Here is a 25,209-nt window from a genome sequence, read left to right on the forward strand (position 1 = left end):
ACACACCAACAAGATACAGAATATGGATGTTAGATATCATTACAAGGCTAACGCCTTGTTGGTTTAATAATTTAAACCAATAGAGAAGCTTGGAGGTGTTTAACGTTGTGCAATATTTGGACTTGAAACCATTTCCTAGACTGACTTGTATTGTTTTCTGAAAATGTGAAAAAGACAGAAACGTACTAACAATAAAACACAAGTATGTAATTAAAAGCACTGTGGAGTTGACACTAAGATAGCTAAGCTAGGCTAAACAGGTCAGAGACTCATTCAGAGACACAGTGGTGAATTTCTTATTTGACTTTTTCATAAATTCTTTGACTGTAGTTCTATGAAGTAACTATTTTCGCCTTGTTCACACTTCTTTTTTAATGATACATATAACTACTCAAACACTAAGACCATTACCAATAACAAAAAAAACCCCTCTAAGGTTCACCTGTCAACCTCAAAACTTACTGGCAACGTTCAACAGCACTAGAACACAATTCATTTTATTTACTTGTTACTTTTTGTTTCTAAATTTTACTACTATTTTACTTATTCATTTATGTTGCTTTTTAGGTGTTGGTCTCAGTGAGCTTGTCCTGAGTGGACAGGTGCAATTATCATCCTTATGACTGTTGATTATATTTCATTTGATAAGAAAGCTACGTGTTCGATGAAAGCTTACAACTAAAGCAAGTTGGGGTATTTGTTAAACCATGAGTTTGAACTAAGAACAATAAAAGGAATCAAGACTTTTTCAGTGCTGACTTTTTTCCTAAATGTTTCAGGGACACAACAGTTAAACACCTCCTTTTTCAAGACCCCACTTCCCAAAAGATGTAGCTTATCATTTCTATAAACATTGGAACTTATGATCAATTTCGACTCCACCCACCACTATGCCTCAGTCTTGCAACCCGTTATTACAGAAAATACACCAAACAGAATTACAGGGTTACCGGCTTTTGCAGCTTCTCTGTGACACAGAGAATGATAGTGACAACTGTCAAAGAGTGTGTGGCACACACACTAACATGCGCTGCTGAGACAGGACCTCAGTCACAGAATAGATTGGACAGAGCTGGGCTACAGTAAAATATCAGGGCCACAGCTTGTGCCATAGAAATAGATGGGACATGGCTAGCACCACTGGCCAGGGAGGACCCTATTATTTTGTCGCCTCCTCTGGGACAGTAATATGAGTATTCATTAGGGATTCAGGGCTGTTACTACACAGCGACCTAGACCAGGCTAGCAAGGAAAAAAAATATCTGATAACGAAATCATATAACAAAATAACCTATTAGGCAGACTTCTTGAGGCACTTTTAGCCGTCGTTGTTAAAATGATAAAACGGCATGCCACTCTCAGAGTCTGTAAGAGATCGCAATCTGATAAATGATCTCAGGGCTTCGGATATGCAGGGTTGTTTATTAACCTTCAGAAAGTATGTTTCCCAGAGGCAAGGAAGCAGATAGATTGTGCCCTCATGAATACCTACGGAATTACGGGCCACTGTCAACACACCTTGGAACAATGAAGGATATCTCTTGTAACATGGTAGGTGGGTGAAAACAAAGAGGGCCTATTCAATGGATTAGCGCTGACTTAATTAAACAAATTATGCCTTTTCCTTTGAGCAATCTAAATTTAGATACATTTGTGGTATCGCTTGTCCTTCCTCTTTCCTGCACAAATGTGCATTGCCGGAAGGCCTCCACATGAAATAGATGAAATGCTGATTTGTCTCCCTACAAAGGCGAGTAATTGATCTTAAAAAAAACTTTCAAAAATAGAACAAAAAATAGTAGATTCAGAATGAGCCAATGCGTGTTAGAGCATAACAGCAGCTTTTTGTATGGAAACTTATATGACAAAAGGCACAATGGAGCCTCCTCTCACTGTGCAGGCCAAATGTCCTTGTCTTCCAGTAACCTGAATCATTTTCAGACAGCATGCACTCAAGGTTCTGGATTATAAATGATGGAAGGTATTTGCGTAAAAAAGCAATGTTTTAAGCGTTCTGCCTGTCAGCTTGAATCAAAACGGTGTTCAGTTTCACTGTTTGGCGTGTCTCTCCATGCTCCTCTCTCGCAAATTTGAGGTGGCCTCTGCTGTTGATAAGGACTGTCACAGGCTGGAAGTCCTTGTAGCTCTGAACATCCAGTGTTTCTGTGTGTGTGTGTGTGTGTGTGTTGTAGCTCTGAACATCTAGTGTTTCTGTGTGTGTGTGTGTGTGTGTGTGTGTGTGTGTGTGTGTGTGTGTGTGTGTGTGTGTGTGTGTGTGTGTGTGTGTGTATGTGTGTCCCATCCGGTGGGCACTTGAATCAAAAAACAAGCCCACTACTTTCTTATGAGATTGAATAGTTCTGAAGCAAAATACAAAAAGTAAAACCACAAGCAAGAAAACTTAGCTTACTTAATGTAAAAAGCTTTGCAGACTGCACAAACTCACACTTTCAAGAAAATGAATGAATGAATAAATCAATGCATAAATAGCCACACACACGCAGACAAGTCAGGGTCACAACGCTTTGGTGTGTTTGTTGTCGGATAATTCAAAAGTTACAATGAAATATCAAAACACAAAATGTTTTGCATCTTTGAATTGACAGGATATTCACAGCAACGCCTCTACATGGGGTGATTTTAGTGGCACTATACAATATTTAAATTCATGTTTTTCCACTTGGAGAACTTAAAAACATGGTTCTTCTAGCCTAAACCTTTGAGACCTTGTTAATCTTTGGTGTGATGACTACATCATCGCATCATTGACAAGTTCAGTAAACTGTTGTGGGAGCTGATACTGTTCTAATATAACATTATATTTTAAAGACATAAACATAGATACAAGTTTATATACCAACAAAGAATCCAGGTTCTCTGTCAGACAACACATCTGTGTTTCAGAATTTATAGCCCTGCCGAAGCCTGGAAGTTCCTGAAATGTGCCATTAGTATGACCTCCTGACCCGAGTCCAAATTTAGTTCTGGGAACTTAAGCCCTTAGTGGGTGGAGAACAGTGGAAATACAGTACAAGTAGAACCTCTGACATCAGTAGTTTCTCAAAGTGGAAAGGTTGAAAAAGTAGATATTGGATGAAACCTCCCTTTGTTATGTACCACTGCTTCTTTTGTTCTGCTCTTCAGCCTCCTTGACTTTTAGGAAAAAGCTGTGCCACATGGACAACTCAACTAACAAATGTGACGTGCTACTATAACAGAGTATTTTATTCATGATAAAATGTTGATTTAACTATCAGAGTAGGTATGCCTCTAACAAAGATACAGCCAAAGTCCCATTGACTGAAAGATATACAAATAAGTATTTCATTGATTTTTTTTTTTTTAATTTTTTTTTTTAGACAACACATGCTTTGTTTTTTCTTGCTCAGGAAATGGAATCCATATCCTCGGTAGGACAATTTTGAATAAAAAAAAAAAAAAAAATCAAAAAAAAAAATCGCAGAAGACCTCCAGGGTTCCCAAACTGAATAGCCAAACTTCTGGCTGCTTCTCTTTCATTTCTTTGCTTTATAATTCATCTTCCACCATCCTGTACTACTTTAACCACTGCTTTAAATTACTTAATACCACCTCACGTGGCGTGTTATGGTAACAATACATACATAGCCTCCTCATATCAAACAATCTTTCTAGTGTCTCCAAAAAGCTGAGCCAAAGAGGTGGAGTGGCTGATCTTCACAGGTTGCATCTGTGTCTGTGGCAGCTCTGGCACTTTACCCACCAGGTTGGCTGGACTGTTGTGTGGCAAACACTCTTCAAACTAGCAGCACACAGGAAGCCGCGGCTCACCCTGCGGGGAGGGAAGATGGATGGAGTGTACCTGCCACTCGTTTTTCGCCGCTCCGTCAGTTTGATGCCACAGACGCTAATGGCTCTCAAGGGAGAAGGCAAATTAAGTGTGGTTTGGTTGTAATGAATTCAAGGGCAAGGCTCCAATGCAATCAGAGGATGATGGTTTAGAGGCCTTGTGTGCAAGACCCAGGGCCTGTGACTCTCTGCTTGTAGCACTGGATTGTAATTGCTAATAAATATACTTTATACAGTGGTGTGAAAAAGTGTTTGCTGATTTCCAATTTTTCTGCATGTCTGTCACACTTAAATGTTTCAGATCATCAAACAAATTTAAATATTAGTCAAAGATTACACAAGTAAACACAAAATGCAGTTTTTAAATGAAGGTTTTTATTATTAAGGGAGAAAAAAAAAATCCAAACCCACATGGCCCTGTGTGAAAAAGTGTTTGCCCCTCCTGTTAAAACATAACTTAACTGTGGTTTATCACACCTGAGTTCAATTTCTCGAGCCACACCCAGGCCTGATTACTGCCACACCTGTTCTCAATCAAGAAATCACTTAAATAGGACCTGCCTGACAAAGTGAAGTAGACCAAAAGATCCTCAAAAGATAGACATCATGCCGAGATCCAAAGAAATTCAGGAACAAATGAGAAAGAAAGTAATTGAGATCTATTAGTCTGGAAAAGGTTATGAAGCCATTTCTAAAGCTTTGGGACTCCAGAGAACCACAGTGAGAACCATTATCCACAAATGGAGAAAACATGGAACAGTGGTGAACCTTCCCAGGAGTGGCCGGCCGACCAAAATTACCCCAAGAGCGCAGCGACGACTCATCCAAGAGGTCACAAAAGACCCCACAACAACATCCAAAGAACTGCAGGCCTCACTTGCCTCAGTTAAGGTCAGTGTTCATGACCACCATAAGAAAGAGACTCGGCAAAAATGGCTGCATGGCAGAGTTCCAAGACCAAAACCATCGCTGAGCAAAAAGAACATTAAGACTCGTCTTGTTTTTGCCAGAAAACATCTTGATGATCCCCAAGACTTTTGGGAAAATACTCTGTGGACTGATGAGACAAAAGTTGAACTTTTTGGAAGGTGTGTGTCCCGTTACATCTGGCGTAAAAGTAACACCGCATTTCAGAACAAGAACCTCATACCAACAGTAAAATATGGTGGTGGTAGTGTGATGGTCTGGGGCTGTTTTGCTGCTTCAGGACCTGGAAGACTTGTTGTGATAAATGGAACCATGAATTCTACCGTCTACCAAAACATCCTGAAGGAGAACGTCCGGCCATCTGTTCGTGACCTCAAACTGAAGCCAACTTGGGTTCTGCAGCAGGACAATGATCCAAAACACACCAGCAAGTCCACCTCTGAATGGCTGAAGAAAAACAAAATGAAGACTTTGGAGTGGCCTAGTCAAAGTCCTGACCTGAATCCTATTGAGATGCTGTGGCATGACCTTAAAAAGGCGGTTGGTGCTGGAAAACCCTCCAATGTGGCTGAATTACAACAACTCTGTAAAGATGAGTGGGCCAAAATTCCTCCACAGCTGTAAAAGACTCATTGCAAGTTATCGCAAACGCTTGATTGCAGTTGTTGCTGCTAAGGGTGGCCCAACCAGTTATTAGGTTTAGGGGGCAAACACTTTTTCACACAGGGCCATGTGGGTTTGGATTTTTTTTCTCTCTTAATAATAAAAACCTTCATTTAAAAACTGCATTTTGTGTTTACTTGTGTTATCTTTGACTAATATTTAAATTTGTTTGATGATCTGAAACATTTAAGTGTGACAGACATGCAAAAAAATAAGAAATCAGGAAGGGGGCAAACTTTTTCACACCACTGTCTAATGTATCTCTCTCAGGCTGACAGTGGTACATTTAAAAGGCTGCTAACGGGGGGGCCTGCTGAAAAAAAGAAAACAGAATAACGTGTAGAATAGCAGGCTTGACATACACTTTATATCCATGACTGACAGGATAGCATGTATATTTAAAGAAGTTGAAGATAAAACATGAAATTAAAATTCATGCTTTGCTCAAATCTGTATTTGAAAGAGAATAGAGACAGTCAATGCCCAGTACCTTGTTTCAGGCACAATGCATTCACTGTGCATTACAGCCTGGTATGGCTCAGTGGTACCCATTTGATGAGAGAAAAACAGACACCAATTAAATTATTCCACAAGGCTTTAGCCCAGTGGACCCCAAAACCCAATCCGAGAGCGAAGGCCCCCGCCCCTTTTGGAGAATGCAAGAGTGGTGTCATGCTCAAGCCTTTTCTCAGCTCTGTCAAGCTAAATCCATATACAGTAACCCTGCCTCTAGCAGAGAAATACAGGGGAAATTGGTCACTGTATGCTGTGGATCATCTGGAGAGAGGTGTCGTGGTTGAATGTTTTAAATATGTTTTTAAATTTAATGAGCCCAGCAAACTAGAGACAAATATAATACTAGTGAAGACAAAACCAAACCTATCTGCATTGATAAATGCAGCTGAACAGAACACAGAAAATATCTTTCGTTTGTTTTTTGAGGGGGCTGTGGGTGTAGAGGGTGGGGGGGGGGGGGGGTTTGGTGAGACTAATTGTTGAATAAACTTTCGTTAAAAAGATCAATCAACTCCTCCATCATTCCCTTAACTGGGTTTTCCAGCACCATCAAGGGAAATGGATTTTGGGAAATCCATGTCGGAGAGCAGGGAAATTCTGATAGCACCAGTGCTTCCCGTAGCTGCTCGTAATCCCTCCCCCAACCCCGACTCCTCTACCTCTCTCACCACATCAATTGCTCCAGCCTTGGAATGCATTCATCAAATGCCGGATTAGAATTTGTTTCCTCACAAACCATTGATCATCGGCCTATTACTAGGCAAATGACAGTTAATTACCCACTACATTAACCACCGGGACCCGGGGACCAACTCCTTGTGCCATCAGTCAACATGATGAATGTGGCAAGTTCAGTAATGCACGACCATTCCCCCGTCCGCCTGCCATGCTGAGAGCAACCCCTGGATCTCACTCCCAGGCACCCAGGGAAAATCTATGGCAATCTGCATAATTACAGGCTCAGGGTTAATAACAGACAAATGATTTGTTGCATCTCTGCATCGGCTTTAATGGGACTGTTCTTTGTCCTTTGTTCTTTGATGATCAACCCTGGTTTAAGCCACACTGGTGTCCAAGTAAGAAGCTACAGTTTAAGGAGTGTATCCATAAATGGGATAAAAGAGAGAAGAAAGAATTAACATGGTTGCCCATCTTCATGAGAAAATGTTGACATTAGAAGAAGAAAGCATACGGAAAGGTGGGGCTGCAGATATCCGAGGTGCTGATGTGAACTGTGGTGGGTGGGGGAGGGGAGACAGTTAAAGGTGGCAGATGTAATCAGACTCAAGCGTTCTTCAATTTAGCCCGCCCTGCATGTGTGATTGTCAGTGATTAAACAACTCTAGGGGCAAAATTATTTCAATTACCACGGGCATGACCTGGGAATTGTCCCTGGGATAAGATTTTCTTCCTTGAGTGCCCTGACTTGCCTGGCTGCCAGCTCTATCAGTTCTCATCTGCACCTGGACTCTGATATCCTAATGATGAATTATGGCCTGCTTTCTGAGAGACTGCCGACCATATGGAGGAACATTCCCCTGAACTGTCAGCCTGAAGAGCAGCCACAGTGTGCTACCTAATTAGCTCCTATAGAATCACCTCAAAAGAAAAGTCAGAAAACTCTTGCCACATCGCACATCTGTGAAACTGTGAGAAGAAGAGATAAACTACTGGTGGCAGCCATGTGCCATCATCCCATCATCGGTTATTAGTTTTTTCAGTGAGTGCATCAACAGTTTTTTGGAAACTGAATCTAACTTTTTCAAAAGCCTACTCTTACCCATTAAAACATTATCTTCAGTCATTTCTTAAATAACCTTATTTTTGGCATTTACTCATCTCTCCCAATTCCACCCACACCTAATATCGCACAATTCATTGGAGTTTTTCTGTCTTTAAATAAACTAGAATTACTGCCGTGCGGTTGTACCCCTCCGCCAGCCAATCAAGTTGCAGTTTACATCCATGGCTATCCAGACTCACATAATATATTTAATGAGGACTTTGCGCAATACAGCTGTTACTAATAGAACAAATTCTAAAACGTGGGCGGTTCACTCGTATTTTTAATCCGACACCTCAAAATATCAACGTTCAACAACCAGATTTACTGTCACCAATTTGGTATCTGACCAATTATGGAATTTCTCTCCTTCTATTCCTGAGTTATGGTGTTGAATAATGGCCAAAGAAGATATTTTACAAAACATTATGAAGTCACAGTGAACTTTGACCTTTTGGATATAAAACGTAATCATTTTTTATTTTTTTTTTCCTGTCAGACATTTGTGTGGAAGTTTTGGCAGTGCTATACTGGGGTTCACTTTGAAAGGGAAACAATGACAGATTTTAACCTCTGCATGGCCGGATGAGCAGTTTGATCGGCACATCGCTACGCCAACCCACCTGCAGCCCCATGCTGGGTGCCAGGCTGTGGCACACTACCCCTGTAATTATCTGCACCAAACATGCGTGGTCCCATGAGTCACTGCTCTTCACAGCTATTTTCCCTCATCTCAACTAGTTGAGGGGATGGTCCAAAAAATAATGTGTCCATGAAAGTAAATTCAACATTTCAGTTAAAATGAAAATAGTAATGTTGTTCCCTCATGTGACAAAAGGATGCTCTTGGTATTCACGGAAAGTCCGAGAAAAGCGGTCCAGAAAATGTCAGTAATTCCTTATGGAAAAAGGTGTACTGTATGTATTTTAAAACAGGAAAGAATGCTGAAATTTCTTTGCAGTTTTGCCAAGAACGTGATACTTAATGTGTGAATCTATATACAGCAGTCAACAAATCCCATGAAAAGACCGAAACCAACATGATGGTTTGCCTCACAATACTTTCTGACTTTCAATGTAAAGAAAGAAAATCGACATGTTTGATTTCATTTGTATGCAACTTCATTTTACAATGTTTGAATGCCCCTGTACCATGATTTGTCAAACTATAGCGGCAAATCCAAAACTGATTCCCAACATTACTTCAGCAGCAGTTTGAGTTCATGATTATCAGATCAGCACTGCTCAGTTGTTATTTGTTGAATTGTTGCTGTATATTTGAAAACTTATCTTGAAATTTGGTACTATATAGATGAAACTGAAATGAACTAAACTGAATTGTAAGGATAGAGAACAACAAAATATTAGCTTGCTGGAGATAAGTGGGAATACTGGGAGACGAGTCAGGTGCAGGGTGTAATTTAGGAACCATTCATGTACATAGGGACGAATAACTTCACGAAAACTTGCGATGTTATGCTAACATACAAAATGATAGTAGGCTCTGGGAGTGGTTAGGCATATTCATCACCTTGAGAGGGGCTTGAATCTCAATTAACGGCAAAACTGCTTCATTGGGATTTTAACAAAAGACTACTTTTTGGTAGGTTTGGTTAATAAGTTTCTCCCCGAATCGTGAAGGCTTCACTCCAAACGCAGGCTAAATGATAGTCAGAGAATTTTTTTCCATTAAATTACATTCCTTCTGTGGTTTTGTGAAACAAAACAAAGGCACTCCACTCTTGACCTCTCCTTAAGGAAATGTGACCCCTCTCATCAGGACAATTAAGCACAGGATGGAAACAGACCCTCCAGAATGAGCGACCCTCCTTCAGACTCAATCACTGCTGATTACCCAGCACCCAGTTTGACCCTTTAGCATTTTCAGATTACATGTGAAAAGCCCAATTTAATTACAGGAACTTTAGAACACACACATTTGAGAGCTGGAGCATTATTGCTGAGGTAATTGCTAGACGTGTGAAGTGAATTGTGGTGTTGGAAGGTTAATGGCAGCTGAGCTTTCCTAAGCACAACATAACAATTATAGGGTGCTTTCAGAGCTTTTAACATCTATGTGCCATCTCATTAAACTGCACACTGAGGTGGAAGCTGCAGAGATAGACACATAATTCTTTGTTTTATGCTTTCTGTCATTTAAAACTCTAAAAGACAGAAAAATATGACAAACGGTTGAGTGTTAAGAAACGAGGGCTCCTGTCACGGTTTGCGGCTTGTGATGGTCGAATCAAATGTTCGGTTTAATTTACTTTTTACAATTAGATTATTTTTACTTTAAAATAAAGCTGACATAAAAATGAATCTAGTGTAGCTGAAGCTAGTTTTTACACCTTCATATCAGCATCTGGAAGATGTGTGTGCGACACCCATCAGGTGGAATCTGACTGATTAAAATGTTGTTGAAACACTCAAATGGATAGAAATATAGTAAATATTCACACCACTATGTCAAAAGCTGTCAGCAGCAATGGCTTTTCATATTCCTTCCATTTTGTTATTATCCTATCTGCTGTGTATCAGAGGAAATATCTGAACAATCTGTCATAAAGAAGTTTCCTCCTGACAGTCAGTCATTGATAAATACTGTAGTTTATTCAATCCTTCAATATATCCAATATATCAGAACACAATTCAATTCAATTCATTCAGACACAAAGTTTTTACACATCAAATGAGTTAAGAGATACTTTATGTAGGACTATTATTTATGTCAATTATCTCTTAGTTCTTGTTTTCTGTGAATTATTTAGTCTAAATAATGTCAGAAAATTTTACAGATAGCCGAGGTGACATCTTCAAATAGCTTTCTTGGTCGGATCGACAGTCTAACTGACTGATTGATTGATTGATTGATTGATTGATTGATTGATTGATTGATTTTAGTGTTCAACAACTTACAGTATCGTCTCGTTTAAAAGACCTAAATGCATTTGAATCAAAACACCAGAAATGCTATTATATACCACACTATGACAAATAATGATGTCATTTCATAAATTACTGAGAACTGTACAAACTATTATTTGATTCAGTTGCATTTTTCAGGATTTGTTTTACACACTGTGATTTTTACATAAAATAATAACAGTAATAATAATAACATCCTGCAATGTTTTTTTGTCACTAAGTAGTATCTGCAGCTTTCTCATTCAGGTTTATACTTGTCTCACAGAGCCAAAACTAACTCCAGTGCGCTGTGTCAGCACTGGAGAGTTATCCGTCTTTATTCATATAGGCTGAGAAGCGCTTGTTGGTATTTCTTTAAATCAATCATAACATTCTTGGTGGCACTAAGCTCAGGATGCAGTGTCAGTGTTCCCCCATTGAAAAAACATATCAAGTTCACGTTCAAAAACTCGTGATCACACGTGACCACCTGACACGTGACTGTGCACGCGTGAAACATGTATGTTGCACATGTGAAACATGGTTTTGGAACATTTTCATGGTGCAATGTGTGAAGGTAGATTCCTATGTGAGAATCTTTCCACATATTTTTCCCCATATTATCATGTGTTGCAATAGATATAAACATGTGTCATACATGTGATCACATAAGTCTCATTGGGAAAGATGGGGAAATTTTCTGTAAGGGTTCTTGCCAGTGTTAGTGTTGATGTGGAACGTGTTTTGAGTCCTGTTATCAAAACTCTTCAAAAGACAAAAAGAGCCAAGCAGGCCTGCCTGCCCTCATGATCCAAATCAGCATCAAAGTTTGTTGTTTTTAATGGATAGGTTGCTGCTTGGAGGTCATTACATGACCAACTAGCCGTTTACTGTAACAACAACCTCCACCAATCAAATGATCCTCTGTACTAAAGCTTATTGATAGGTGTGCATGGCAACAACTGACATATTAGCATAGCTGCATTTTCACAATAAAATCCTCTCTCTCTTATCTGGATTACATTAGCTGGCAGTAAGGACGCCGGAAAAGAAACATTTTAGGAGTACATAAAAAGCGGAAGTCACAAGTCTGTTACTCTGTGTAATTCTCTGAAAGATGGAAAAGGAAGTACAATTTCAATTTTGCCAAATATTTTAGAAAATCTAAATATTCATACCACAAAGTATCAAAATCAGCTCTGCTTCAGATTAAGTACATCTGGGAATCACAGTGAGTCACTCTGGACAGAGACACCCACATTTCTTGGGGTGTAATGGCCCTGTATTGTTTGAATAATGTAGTCATGAGGCAAAAATGTGTGAGAATGAAGCCAAGCAAGCAGCGGAACAAAGGAGATCTTGATAATAAATGGGCCGACTGCAGTCAATTAAATTAATGAGAGCCTACAAAAGCCTCAGGTCTGGCCAAACTCAAAGATGGAAAGCCATTAAAGTCTGAGAAACTGTGGCGTTGATGTAGAGCAACTTTTCTGTGTGACAAGTAGCTGAAGGAAAGCTGCTACATCGGGGACAAGAAAGCTTGACCATAATTAAGACCACTTGTGCTGAGACCACGAGGACAAATGTGCTTCGAGTGAAGCTAAAAACAAGAGACGGACTGGCAGGAGTTTTTACAGACTGACACCAGTGTCAATGTCTATTCACTCATTAGTCTTTCGTTATCACAAATATAGGATCTTTGATGTTTGGTAACTCAGCTCATTGTTGACTATTTAATATACTTGATCTTTAAAAGAGCCTCTATCTTTTACATTAGGCAGTCAGTGCTGTGACAAATGCAATTTATATCTTTTGTCTTTACTTTGAAGGGTTACCAAAAATTTTAAAAGCTTTTCAAAATGGAAAAATCGGGAAAAAAAACAAAAACAAAATCTAACGATAAGGCTACTAAATCTGATCAAAACATCAGTGAGGATCAATGAGGAGAAAAATGCAAATAAAGATGAGCACATCATAGATCCTCTCACCATAGAGTAAATGAAGTTGTTACTTTGTGTCTGTGTGCTGTGTGAAGTTGGCTGGCAGGATGATTCCTGCAGCTCACCACCTGTGTATGCGTGCAGTCGGAGGCCCGGCTCTCCCACCCATTGATCAAGCCTCCATAATGCAGTGGAGGCGGCTCAGAAATCACCAGACCGACACGTGAACGCTGCTCTGATAGAATGACTGCAGATGGCTTTGATTGCTTCTTTAGCATTTCACAGATTAAAAGTTTATGGAAAACTGGTAGAAGGTGCAATCAATTCAGCAGCAGCCACTCTGCAGTCACTGCTGTGTCTTCCAGCCTCTCACCAGCAGATATACAGGAGGCAGGCATGACCTTAGCAACACATTGATTCTTTTATACCCCCAAAACCAATTATAGATTGGATGTCCTTTCAATAATGAGTCTTTGTATGGATTTGGCCTGACTGATTTCTGGTTTGAAAACCCATTCTGACATGATGTCTGAGAAATGGTTTAGTGTAGCCCTGTTCTTAGGTTTTATTCAGTTTGAAAAGGTATGTTTGTCACCTTCTGTAGCTGTAGATAACTCCTGCATCAGACAAAGTGACGCAGAGCTGGATGTGCCAATGCTGTCAGGTAACTTAATGCAGTTGTTAATTCCTTTGCTGAGTGACTTGTTTGTCGATGTGCCCTGGCCAAGGGCAAAGCAGTGTGTAGCATTTGCATTCCTCTTTCTCTTTTGACTACCTCATGAATAAATCGGGCTGTTAAAACTGCCACATTTACATCTCATTTTACACAAGTATAGCACGGCAGCTACGACTGGCTTAGCTTGGCTACACAAGGCTCCTTCCTCACTGTGCTTTGTGTTATCACAGAGATTCAGGTCTGACCCATCACAAAGTATCACACTCCGACATGAAGGATATGGTTATCCTGAAGGAGGAAATAGGATCAAAAACGTCATCTCCTGCCTGCAAAGCTTTCGCACTATAAGAACAACAACAGCCTGATAAGTGCTTCTCAGTGATCGACCACATTATCTTTTACAAAAAGCTTCTATCATTGCATGTTCCTCCCGAGTTTCAACAGAGTAACTTGACCAGCACTGATCACCACAGAGATCTGGCTACGTGCGCCCTGGGAGGCAGCAGCTGGAACACGGCTGTGTGTGTGTGTGTGTGTGTGTGTGTGTGTGTGTGTGTGTGTGTGTGTGTGTGTGTGTGTGTGTGTGTGTGTGTGTGTGTGTGTGTGTGTGTGTGTTCGGGAGGGGGGCACAATAGTGTCTGGCAGTTCCACTAGGCCGCTCACTAATTGAGAAGTTGCTCAGGGGTTCAGCGCAGGCCTCAGAGCTCTGCCTATACCATCCAAATAACGGCTGTAAGTGGGACTGACACCAACCAATCAGCATTTTGAAATCCTGTTTTCCACAGTCCTGCCCCGGCCCCTGCACCCCCCCCCCCCTCCATCTCTCTGTGTTCTAACAGCTGCAGTCGGCTCCACTCTCCCTGCCGAACACTCGTCTCCACATCTTCCTCTCCTGCACCGCCACTTCATCTCCATAAAGGCCTCATTAATCAGCGGTGCCACAAAAGGCCCGGTTGAAGCCTACCACGTCCACACACACACACACACACACACACACACACACACACACACACACACACACACACACACACACACACACACACACACACACACACACACACACACACAGCATCTCTGGTTCAGTGTAATGCATGCAGACATGTTGCTTGATGTAGCTTGACTCCATCTCATACACTTCCATTAACAACATGAGGTGACGTGCTTAATGAAAGACACCACCTCAGACAGCAATCTGCACAAAGATGTCCACACCGTTTCAGGTGTGTGTGTGTGTGTGGGGGGGGGGGGGGGGGGGGGGGGGGGGGGGGGCACTGACACCAAAGAAGTTCAATAGGTCAGTAAACACAAGCAGTCACACATGCAGGCCACTTTACCTTCGTGTGTGGGTTTTTTGTGTTGAAGTAAGTTCCCTCATGTTTCTCAGACTTCTTTTTACAAATGTCACACGGTCCCAGATCAAATCAGATCATTATATCATATTAGACCCCGAACAATGAGTGGACGCTGAGCTCTGAGCAGTGAATCGGGGGACAGAGATGGATTTTTTGGGCCACAATCTGTGGCTCTTTGAACCTGAACCAGCAGCAGCTCTCCCCACACTGGCCTCAGCTGATCCCAGACCAGAGCCCTGACCTCTGAGCGACTCTCAGCCCTCCAGCTACACACACACACACACACACACACACACACACACACACACACACACTGCTACTACAGCAGGAGTGCTTGATTAACAGGTGCTCCATCTCTCTCTCGTTGTCCTCTGCCTATATCTCTCCCTCATCTGCTAAATCTTCTCCTTCTATCCTCTCGCAGCCGGGCACAAAGCCAGGCCTGTCATCTGCTCCGGCAGGCCGCATTAATCATGCATGCTCGCATTTGAGGCCTCGTGCCACAACACATCTGCTTTTGTCACTTCGAGCTATTTAGCATCAATAGTTTAAAACAGGGAGAAGTGCAGGTTCACCAGGAAGAAGGTTGACTTCCCTCTCAGGCATCAAATGAGTTCCACCTTACTCAACTTCCCAGAAGTGAGGGGCTTTTCAGTGTTTTTTGTTTTGTTTTGTTTTGGATTGACGAGGATGGTGTGATTGTATACGGGCTGAAAACTGAGGATGATTACCAAACACATCGCCCTGAAACAAAACAAAGCCGATGTGTGCCAAAGCCTGTGGGTGGAGTGGGATGGGCGCTGCATATCACTGTGTGTCAAACAGCAGGGCTGTTATCATGTTCTCACATGCCTGCAGAGGAGAAGTAGCAGCCAAATATGGGCCGGTGCTGCAGCCAGCGGTATGTTCCGGCTGGGCATTTGGCCCAAGCTACACCAGCGGTGACCGTAGAGGGCCTCTTACCCACACACAGCCTTAGATATGACCCAGAAATCCAACACATGAGCACTGCTGCAACCTGCACAGTTCAGTAGTAACTACAAACACCTTCCTGTAATATTTTTTTGGGCAATTCCTTAATCATTGCAAAACCAATATTGTGGTGTCAAGATCAAGTCAAGAGTTTCGAACAGAACTAATGTCGGGATGCATTTCGGACAAATGTGACTATAGCTACCACAGAGGACACCGACTGTCATGTACTCTGCATTGTGTAGGGAGTAAGTGAGTTTTTACTGTTTTCATTGACTTTAAATTGTGTTTTTAGATTAACCTTCCTGCTGGTCTTTCATGACCCGTTTTCACAGCCATTTTGATGCAACAAAAGACCCGAGTAGAGCAGGAAGGTTAAATATCTTTGTTTTTCAAATATATTTTTTTTTAAATGGATCTACTTCAGGACCCTTTAATTACCTACATTTTCTGTATATTGAACAGATTTTTGCACAGTATAAATCATTTCTTAAATCCAAAGAACACATCTATAAACATCCCAGGTCCTATCTATGCATGCTGTGTACATATTTATCACATTTACTCTATCTCTAAACTTATTTGTACCTATGGTTTTGTGTATTTCTATATTAATGATTAATGTTCATAAATATTCCTGTTTTAACTCTTTAAATTATATTCTGACTGGCATGTCCTTTTGCAAAGGAAAGTGAAAAAAAATAATCATTTTTTTGGTTGAAAATCCCCAAATCCTTCAAGTGATGGGGGATGGAGAGTTGTATTTACAGCCCTGCCGCAAGAGAAAATGGACAGCATTTTCAAATACTTACTATGAACTGTATTTTCCTCACAAGGTTCTCATGAAAATATCTTAGAAGCAAAGGTGAAAGTTATAATAGTCCACATGGTGTCTCCTTCCATGATGATGGATAAGTATGCCAGCTATTTTTCCGTAATCTTAAACAAGGATTTTTACCTACACAGACTCAATCCAAATTCAACTAGACTAGTATCACATCAGGAGACACACAAAACAATCCAATTTGGAGGAAATATTTTAAAGCTACTTAAAAGGGAAGCTGAAGGGGAGAATCGGGGGTTCAGGAGGTTAACCACAGTTACAGTCAACACACAATCACAACTTCAAATACACTTTCCCAACCCAAGCCTAAAACATATTGCTTCCTCTCTATCAAAGAATTCCCCGCTTAGCAGATTAAATATGGGCCATACCCGAGACCCAAACCTCTCCTTAATCTGTAAAGCTTCGTGGATCATTGCCAAAGAGCAAAAGGGAGGCGGGCGATCCATTAATATATGCATGGAAATGACCTGCGGCACTCCCCATAAAGAGGGGGCAGCAAAGGTCAAATAGCCTCCAAACTGCACTTGAGTTTAATTAAAGAGACAAAGAAGAGCATAATTTCAGAGTGGACAGGCCTGGTTACTGTTCGGTGAGAAGGGAAGCTGGGCTCAGGCTCTTTCAGCAGGTTCTCCTTCCCATCAGGCACAGCACCATCCTCCCATCCCTTTGATGTCAATGAGGACCATTTATTAGGGTTATAAAGGTTAATCTGGAAGAAGAGATGATATCAAATAGTTGGGATGAGAAGTAAAACTACATGAGCTACATGAGTACCGTCAACAGGTACAGGAGTTAACATTTTGAGGCCTCTGACCAGAGACGAGCACATTAGGTTTCAGACATTTACATGACTTGATTTGCTGGAATGAATTTAATGCAGTACGAGTCTGTATTCATTACAACGAGGCCTACCTGGTCAGAGGGATTCAGGACTGGGACAGTGACATGATTTACGCTATTACAAAGTATCAGGAGATGACTGATGTGTTCAATTGCACAAAGTAACCGACTCAATGAATTTTTCATTACCCAGGTTGATATGTTTGGGAAACTGAATTAGACAAGCCCACCGATGAAACAGAGCGCTGAGGCTGTGTCAGCCGGCCCTCAGGGACATAAAGGAGGCAGCGTGCTCAGAAGAAATCAGTACACAGACAAATACGGTCAGGTTGGGGTTGATTCCACACTACGCCGTCCATGTGTACCGGTCTGCGTGGCCTGCACTGTAATGATTAATAGGTGGCTCCACGGTAACATTGAAGCATATTCTATTTTGAGAAATGGCAATTAGCCCCATGTCAACAAAGAAAATGAGGACAATTTGTCACGTTTCCAAATAAAGCAAAGATGGTAAGCAACAATATGCTCAACTGAAATTTCTATTTATTAACGTCTGTCCTATTTCTGTTTTTTTAGTTAAGTAAAACATTTTAAGACAAGTTCAAAGCTGACATCTGGGAACAGTGACATCTCATAAAAGATGTCTGAAATGTCGAGAAGAAAATCAGTCAGAAGATCAGTCAGAGTGGAAACAATCCGATAGTTTATGCAGAATATTTTGAATGTCTGACTGCTTTTGTTTCTTGACCAGTTGGAGAAGAGTACACTGTAATGTCACTACTTAGGACAGCGTTTATGTTGCAGTTATTACTGATAGAAATGATGGGCAAAACCAAAAAAGACACTAATTGGAGATTATCATGTAAATATCTATTGACAAAAATTACTAGGCTAACTTTATCAATCATAAAACAATTGTAAAATTGTACCTCGTATTGTATATTGTAATGATGAGCAATTTGTGTCTTGTCAGCTACAAGAGCCTTTAATGTCAATTTTAATGTTATGGAATCTGACACATTGTCAGACTTAACAAAATATTCCATCCTCATCAAACTGGATGTCATTCGAATGAGTGTCAGCTGTGAATTACATGAACAACGTTTGTACATTCATACAATGTTAGAGTGACAGTAATTTATGGAAATAATGGTTTGTTGGTTAATAGTACATTCATTATCTGGTAGCCACAATCTGAGACAGGAAAACAGCCTCTTCATTTAAGAAGCTGTATCTTTATTCCTGTTTTGTTTGACCCTTTGTTATTTGTTTGGAAAGCAACATTCATAAAGCAGCATTTGTTAAAAAAAAGAAAAAAAAAAAAAGTGCTGAACTTGGATGGCAAGCAAAAAGATGTGAACATGCCTCTGGAAAGATGAGACTGTGTCATCTCAAACCTTTCAAATTACATAACTACCAAGAATGTGACAGTGAAAAATCAATAACAACAACATGCCCACAGTGAAGGCTGCACAACACACATTCAGCTACTGGAAGCTGCCTGTTAAATACCACACAAATACCTGATGCCAAAAGCAAGCAGAGGTGAGAAGAGTCGAGCTGGTACCAGGGGTTCAAAGAATTATCATCTCACCGTTTCTTTTGGAAACATATTCACTTGTGTTTCACAGTGTACTGTCACCAAAATCACTTCACGTATCAATGGACTCCTGTTGGTTTTTAATCCCATTAGAAATCCCTCAAAATTATGCAACAGCAAATCTTTTCAAACTATCAGCCAGTGTTCAACAAAGTGTTTTCACTCGCCTGAAAACACCCAGCTGGGAGCACTTTGGTGGTGTAGCATGTTTTCAGCTGAGACGCTTTTGTTGCTGTGATAAAGAATATCCATAGAAGCAACCGTTAATTTATGTGTAATTTCACAGATTGTGTTATCAACAAATACTGAGTCAGCACAAAAAAGAGAACTTCTCTGGCTCCGGATGAAGGTAAGACTGGAGCACATACTGCCCACCAGTCATTGGTTCATGATATTTTGTGTGTGGAAACATCTGAGCAAGTCCCGTCGTTTGGTTCAAGAGCTGAAGTTGCACATTTCCTGGTCTAAGAAGTACTTTTGAAGTGTTTCTGTGAAAGTACACAAATTAAAGGGAGGCTATCAGCTCAGAGGAACACCTCTGTTGGCGTTAGGCCTTTGAGCTATTTGTCCCGCCCCTACTCTGCTGTGATTGGACGGCTGGGTAAAAAGTGAGTGAGGAGAGCAGCGTTTTACTTAAAGTTTAACATTTTTCAACTCTCAGCAATCCAAAAAAACGCTCAGTGTTTGGAGCAAAGGGAAAAAAACAACAACCGCTCAGCGCTTCATTACGCTTACGCTTCAAACGAGGCACTCCCATTGACCGCCATGAAAAAAATACACTGCTCTCAAGGAAAAAGGATTTGGTGGACACTGCATCAAGTGTCAAGTGTGACCAACAGAGACAACCTTTAAGTAAGAAGGTGTAAGTGACTACGTACGAATCAAACTTGTTATCTGAATGCAAGTTGCACGCTTTAAAATTCGTACTGAAGCAAGAGACATAAAATAAGGACATAGCACTGCTTGCTGGCACCAACATAACTTAATAGCAACAGTAGGTTTTATGTGGGGCTGCAAAGATGCTAGTGCATCGCTGCTTACAACAAAAACATTCTCTTCTTTAATCAAGTAACATTCTTTGATATTTTATGTGTTTTTGTTTTGTACTTTCTAAAAGAAGAAAACTGCAACACATAAATATTACAACACTTGGTTCTCTTCCTGTGGTTCTGCTCATGTAAATGTTAAATGGTCCTTTTGTATATAGCACCTTTTTACCTGAGTGTTCTACAAAGCGTTCTAAGAAATGTTTGCCTTCCTTTCTCACACACACACACACACACACACACACACACACACACACACACACACACACACACACACACACACACACACACACACACAAGCACGCGCACACACAAGTGGTGACAAAGCTGCCCTGCAAGGTGCTCAGGTAGAAGCAACTTAGGCTGAGTGTCTTACTCAAGGACACAGTGAACAGGAAGTACCAGGGATTGAACCCCCAACCTTATGATGAGTGCTCTGCTCCACTATCTGAACCACAAATTCGTACAGATCACGATTTTCAATTGTCACTGATTTATTTAATCACTGTGAAAGTGTCATTATTGTGTGACTTGAACAATTTATAACTGTCTCTTGACAATTCAGACCAAACCAGAAGAAGTGTGAATGAGAGATGTGGATAAAAATGTTGCCTTGAAAAGATAACTGAATTACTGTAATGGCAAAAATACATCTTTTTCATTCTCAGGCGGTACGGTGGTGAAGTAGTTAGCAGTGTCACCTCACAGGAAGAAGTTTATGGGTTTGAACCTCAGCTGGGGCCTTTCTGTGAGGACTTCACATGTTCTCCCTGTGCCTGCCTGGGTTTTCTCCGAACACTCCACCTTCCTCCGACTGTCCAAAGACGGGCAGGTCAGGTTTCTGTGATGGACTGGTGACTGTACAGGGTGTGCCTGCCTTTGCCCAAAGTCAGCTTCCTGTTCAGGACACAGCTGGTATAGATAAACGATGGATGTAAATTTTACAAACAGACAGCTACAGGCTAGCCTAAACTTTCCTACGCTTTTAACTCGGTTTTCTTAATTACAGAAAACTATACTTTTGTTATGGTTCAAATTATATGTGGAGAAAACAGAGCATCTGTTGTCCACAGCTTGGTATGGGCTAATCTGTTAGAGTGTTAGCTCACTCAGTAGTAGAGAATATAAACCCAAACAGGTTTCTTATCGAGTATTAACAGGATCTAAGAGTTTACAGAATATATAATGTCTGAGTTTTTTCCTCGTCAGACAATCTTTGAGATCATCCCTCTCACTGCAGCAGCCTGAACCAGCAGACGATCCTCTCACTGACCGTGTGGGAGTAATCACAGCAGCAGGACACATCTCCGTTTCCCTTAAATCCCCAAAACAAACAGGAGAACGGCATGGAGCAATTTTAGGCCTTTACACGAAGGCAAGGAAATACGAAGCCATAGGTCTGATAGCTGCATGGGGAGGATTACCCCATTCTATTCCTCAGCACAGATCAGATCAAATCATAACATAGACCACTATGTGAACCTTGACCCCAACAAAAGCAATTTCATTTGGAGAGATTGAAGGGGTGCATTGTGCCACAGTGTTGAGGATGTTAAAGCTGGATTTGTGATGCATACAAATTGAGTCAGGCCTAAAGAATCCTTACAAAAAGGTTAGAGGGAAGAAATTGCAGTCACATATTTCCGTCTGTCGGAGATATCTGAAAGAAACAGGAGCATGTGATCCTGTATTTTAGTGTGAGCCGCGCTGTGAAGCAATTAGAGAGCGCAAAATACGTCCCTGCTTTGAATCATGTTGCCATGTTTTACTCAGACCTGGAGACATTTAGTCTATACTTCAAACCCGCTCACTGTATTTTGGCCCAAAACTACACTGTTGTGCAGCAGATCTAAAATGGCTGTAAAAGCCCCATGAATTCCAATAACCCGAGATGAGATATAATTTAACAGGTGATTAGCATCTTTTCCATTTTCATCTGTGCTCCTCCCAATGGTTCTGCATTCACCAGCCATTTGAATTTAACGCCACCATCAGAAGTTAACGACAATGCAGGGGTGCAGAAAGGAGAGGGAGAGAAAGGGTGCTGAAAGTTAAAGCCCTAACCTATTCATATTCTAATACCTTCAGCTCAGTGGTAAAAGTATGCTTAAAAGCACCAGGTGGTGACATCTTAATTTTTCACGGCCGAAAAATTTGGCTGCGCGGCTCTCCCCTTTCTCCCCCATGCATTATTCTTGCTTTAAGCAGCCGGTCTCCTCGGGGGGAAGGGGGGTATTGTTTTACAACACACCCAGCTGCGGCCTACTTGCCTTGCCCGGGGTTCTTTTCAAGGAGTTGTCTTGGGTGACCCCTCTCTCTGGCAGTTATTAATAATAACACATGCCAGGGAATAGTTCACCTTGTAGCACCGAGGCCGCCTCACTGCTGTATGTATGTCTAGCCTCATACGGAGGAGTCTCCAGGGAGGTTGGGGAGGGGGGAGGGGGAGATGGAGAGGAAAAGGTTTAGGTGTGTGAGTGCAGGAAGCCAGAGGGAGAAACACACAAAAGACATCAAACAAAGTTTTCCCCTTCGCATGTAATTAGAATCAGGTAATCATCTATGGCACCTCTAAAGTGATGGAGAGCCTGATTAGCAGCATCAAAGAAGGCCAAGAGGGCTGAGACTTAAGAGGGAGCTGGAGAGGGGTGTGTGTGTGTGTGTGTGTGTGTGTGTGTGTGTGTGTGTGTGTGTGTGTGTGTGTGTGTGTGTGTGTGTGTGTGTGTGTGTGTGTGTTTGAGAAAGATGAAGGAATAAGAAGGTAAAGTGGCAAGGCTGACAGACTGAGCACTATATTCCCCACCTAGAGGTCCCATTAAAAGCTCGAGCAGGAGAGGCCCTTTGTGCATGCTAAGTGCTCCATTGTAATAACAAGCAGCAGAGACAGGATTCAATCTGGGACCTGAATGAACTGACACATTCCAGGCAAAGTCTCCCCCTCAAGTACCCAAGGGATTCAACAAAATTGAAGGTTGCTTCTTCGTGAGGACTCAAAAACGGATTCGGTACCGAGAGGACTCTGAGTGGAAGACCTATGCACATCAGTTTTAAATTGTAACCTTAAGGTTTGTGCCATATAACAAATCTTAATTAATGATACTGGCTTAAATAAATGGAAAATGCACCTAATTTGAGATATCAAATATGACCTAAAGCCTGTCGCTCTATCTGTATGTGACTAGTTTAACTGTTACTTTTAAACTGCAGCTGTTAAAGCGCAATCGTGCCGATGTCACACGGAAGAAAAACAAGAACTTGGCACGGCACAAGGACAGAGTAAGTAATGATGGTGGCATTCACTGGTGCAGTGGGCTCGGTAACCTTTTAGAAAACTACAACTTTCAACAACAAGAATAAAAACAAAAAAACTCTGCACTTTGTTTTTTCTTACTAAATAAATAAAAACAATAATAGCACAGGTGCAGTCGAGGGAGAGGAAGAAATAACACTTTCAAATTCTGCCACACATTTACTGGAGCTGACCCTACAGTCGTTAAACAGGAGAGTGAAGAGGACCCATCCAGATAAACGGGTCCTTCACTCAACTAAATGAATTAGTTGTCCTCGAATTACAGAGCAATATTCACGACACTTAACCTGCTGGCATTCCATTCGCGGTTTCTTTTCATTTAATATCTGTAAATTATTTCATACTTCTGTCTTTGGCTCTCTTGCTTTAATCACAGTGGTTTCTACTTCCAGGACAGCTACTAGAGTCCTCTGACAAGTTCAGTCATATGATGTCGTCCCTGTCATGTCCATCTGTGTCTTACGGGTATTTTGACTTATAATTTCAAGCACTGTTTGGCATCAAGGATGTCTCAATCAAGTTTTTTTTGCCCCTGATTCTGATCTGAGTGATTTATTATTATATATCTGCCAAGTCCTGCCTGATCTGACAGGTCTACTTGTATTTTCCTAGACAATAGTTTCACGGTGCACACTTCAAAATGATTAAAATCAATCAAATATAAATGCTTGAAAACTGAATAGGTCTGTAAGGTAGTGTGTTTTTTTAGGTGCAGTATCAAATTAGTTGTCTTGAAGGCAGCTCTGTTACTAACGCTTTCATTGCAGACATGGCTGTTCGGCTGCTTTCATTTAGATTTTTAAAAAATATTTCCCAACTGTAAACATTTTAGCTGCACAAATGTCACATGCAGTACACGTCTACATCCTGCCACTAATCGTGCTCTCCTCTTGTCACACGCATATTACGACTGATGTAAAACAAAAGATCGGACTTCAGCTCTCAGCAGCTCAGGACAGCCGATACCAGTTCAGTTGAAAGACGCCCTGATTGGCGCCGATACGATCAGCTGGGGACTTCTCTATCAGCACAGTTATTGTGCAGGTAATAAATGTTTTTAACAGCTTGTCTTTGAAACAAGGATGCTTGGTTGCATGGCAAACAAGACATGCGGCTGTCAGAGTTAGTTCGTAACATCATGACTTCAGGTGACTCTTTCTAACAGCCGAGATTAAGCACATGACTGGAGAGTTTCTTTCTTTCGGTGTGGTGTTTACTCGACTTCCAGGCTGTTTGCACTCAGGCTGGATCTGCATCTGACTCCATCTTACAACACGTTCCACCCTCAGCAGCAGTGGGGACACTGATGCCACTCTGATCCTGGAAGAGTAGTTTTTTCTGTTGTGACAGGAACGTATTGTGGTCAAAACCTGTTTATACAACAAGTCGTTCTGACCCAGAGATCTGATTGGTCAACTGTACGTGTGGAACAAATTAGCATGACATCACTCCCTGCTCAACACTAGAAATATCACTACACCATCTCCATGGAAATATATAATTGGAATTGAATTTGATATAATATGCGATACAAAGTTGTTTTTACCTGTTATAGGTGTATTAAATGTGATCTATTTGGCTAACATCACGGGGGTTTTTTGTCCTTTTTTTCCCCCACCGAGCACCCGTACCGGAACACCACCGATAGTCGGCACTTAAAATCCTATCAGTGGCTAGATGTACGGCTAACTTGACCGCAGTCCGGTGATACGGCGTCATTATCTTAAATATACAAGTGTCCATGGATTTCTTTTTCCAGCAGATATCTTAGTGACAACATGATTGAACTAGCAAAGCAGTTTAGTGTTTCTATGTGCTGTAATTATTCAGTTTGAGAAACCATCTCTAGAAAGCAATTAAACAGACTAGAAATCCTCTGTTGCTAGGGTCGTTGCTAGGGTCGGCCTACTTCTTCGAGTGGTAAACGTTGCATACATTACATAAAAGTCTGATGTGGCGGATTATCGCACGCGCACACACACACACACACACACACACACACA

General features: G+C 41.2%; 1 protein-coding gene across 4 annotated transcripts in view; it reads right to left on the reverse strand.

The window, feature by feature from the left end:
- The window catches only part of lmo3 (LIM domain only 3), a 52,238-nt gene that overhangs the window by 11,752 nt on the left and 15,277 nt on the right, over positions 1-25,209 (reverse strand). The window lies entirely within an intron of this gene.

The sequence above is a fragment of the Embiotoca jacksoni genome, unplaced genomic scaffold (genome assembly GCF_022577435.1).
Source record: "Embiotoca jacksoni isolate LCO1_2020_lvr unplaced genomic scaffold, fEmbJac1.0.p SCAF_21, whole genome shotgun sequence".
Classification (NCBI taxonomy): domain Eukaryota; kingdom Metazoa; phylum Chordata; class Actinopteri; family Embiotocidae; genus Embiotoca; species Embiotoca jacksoni.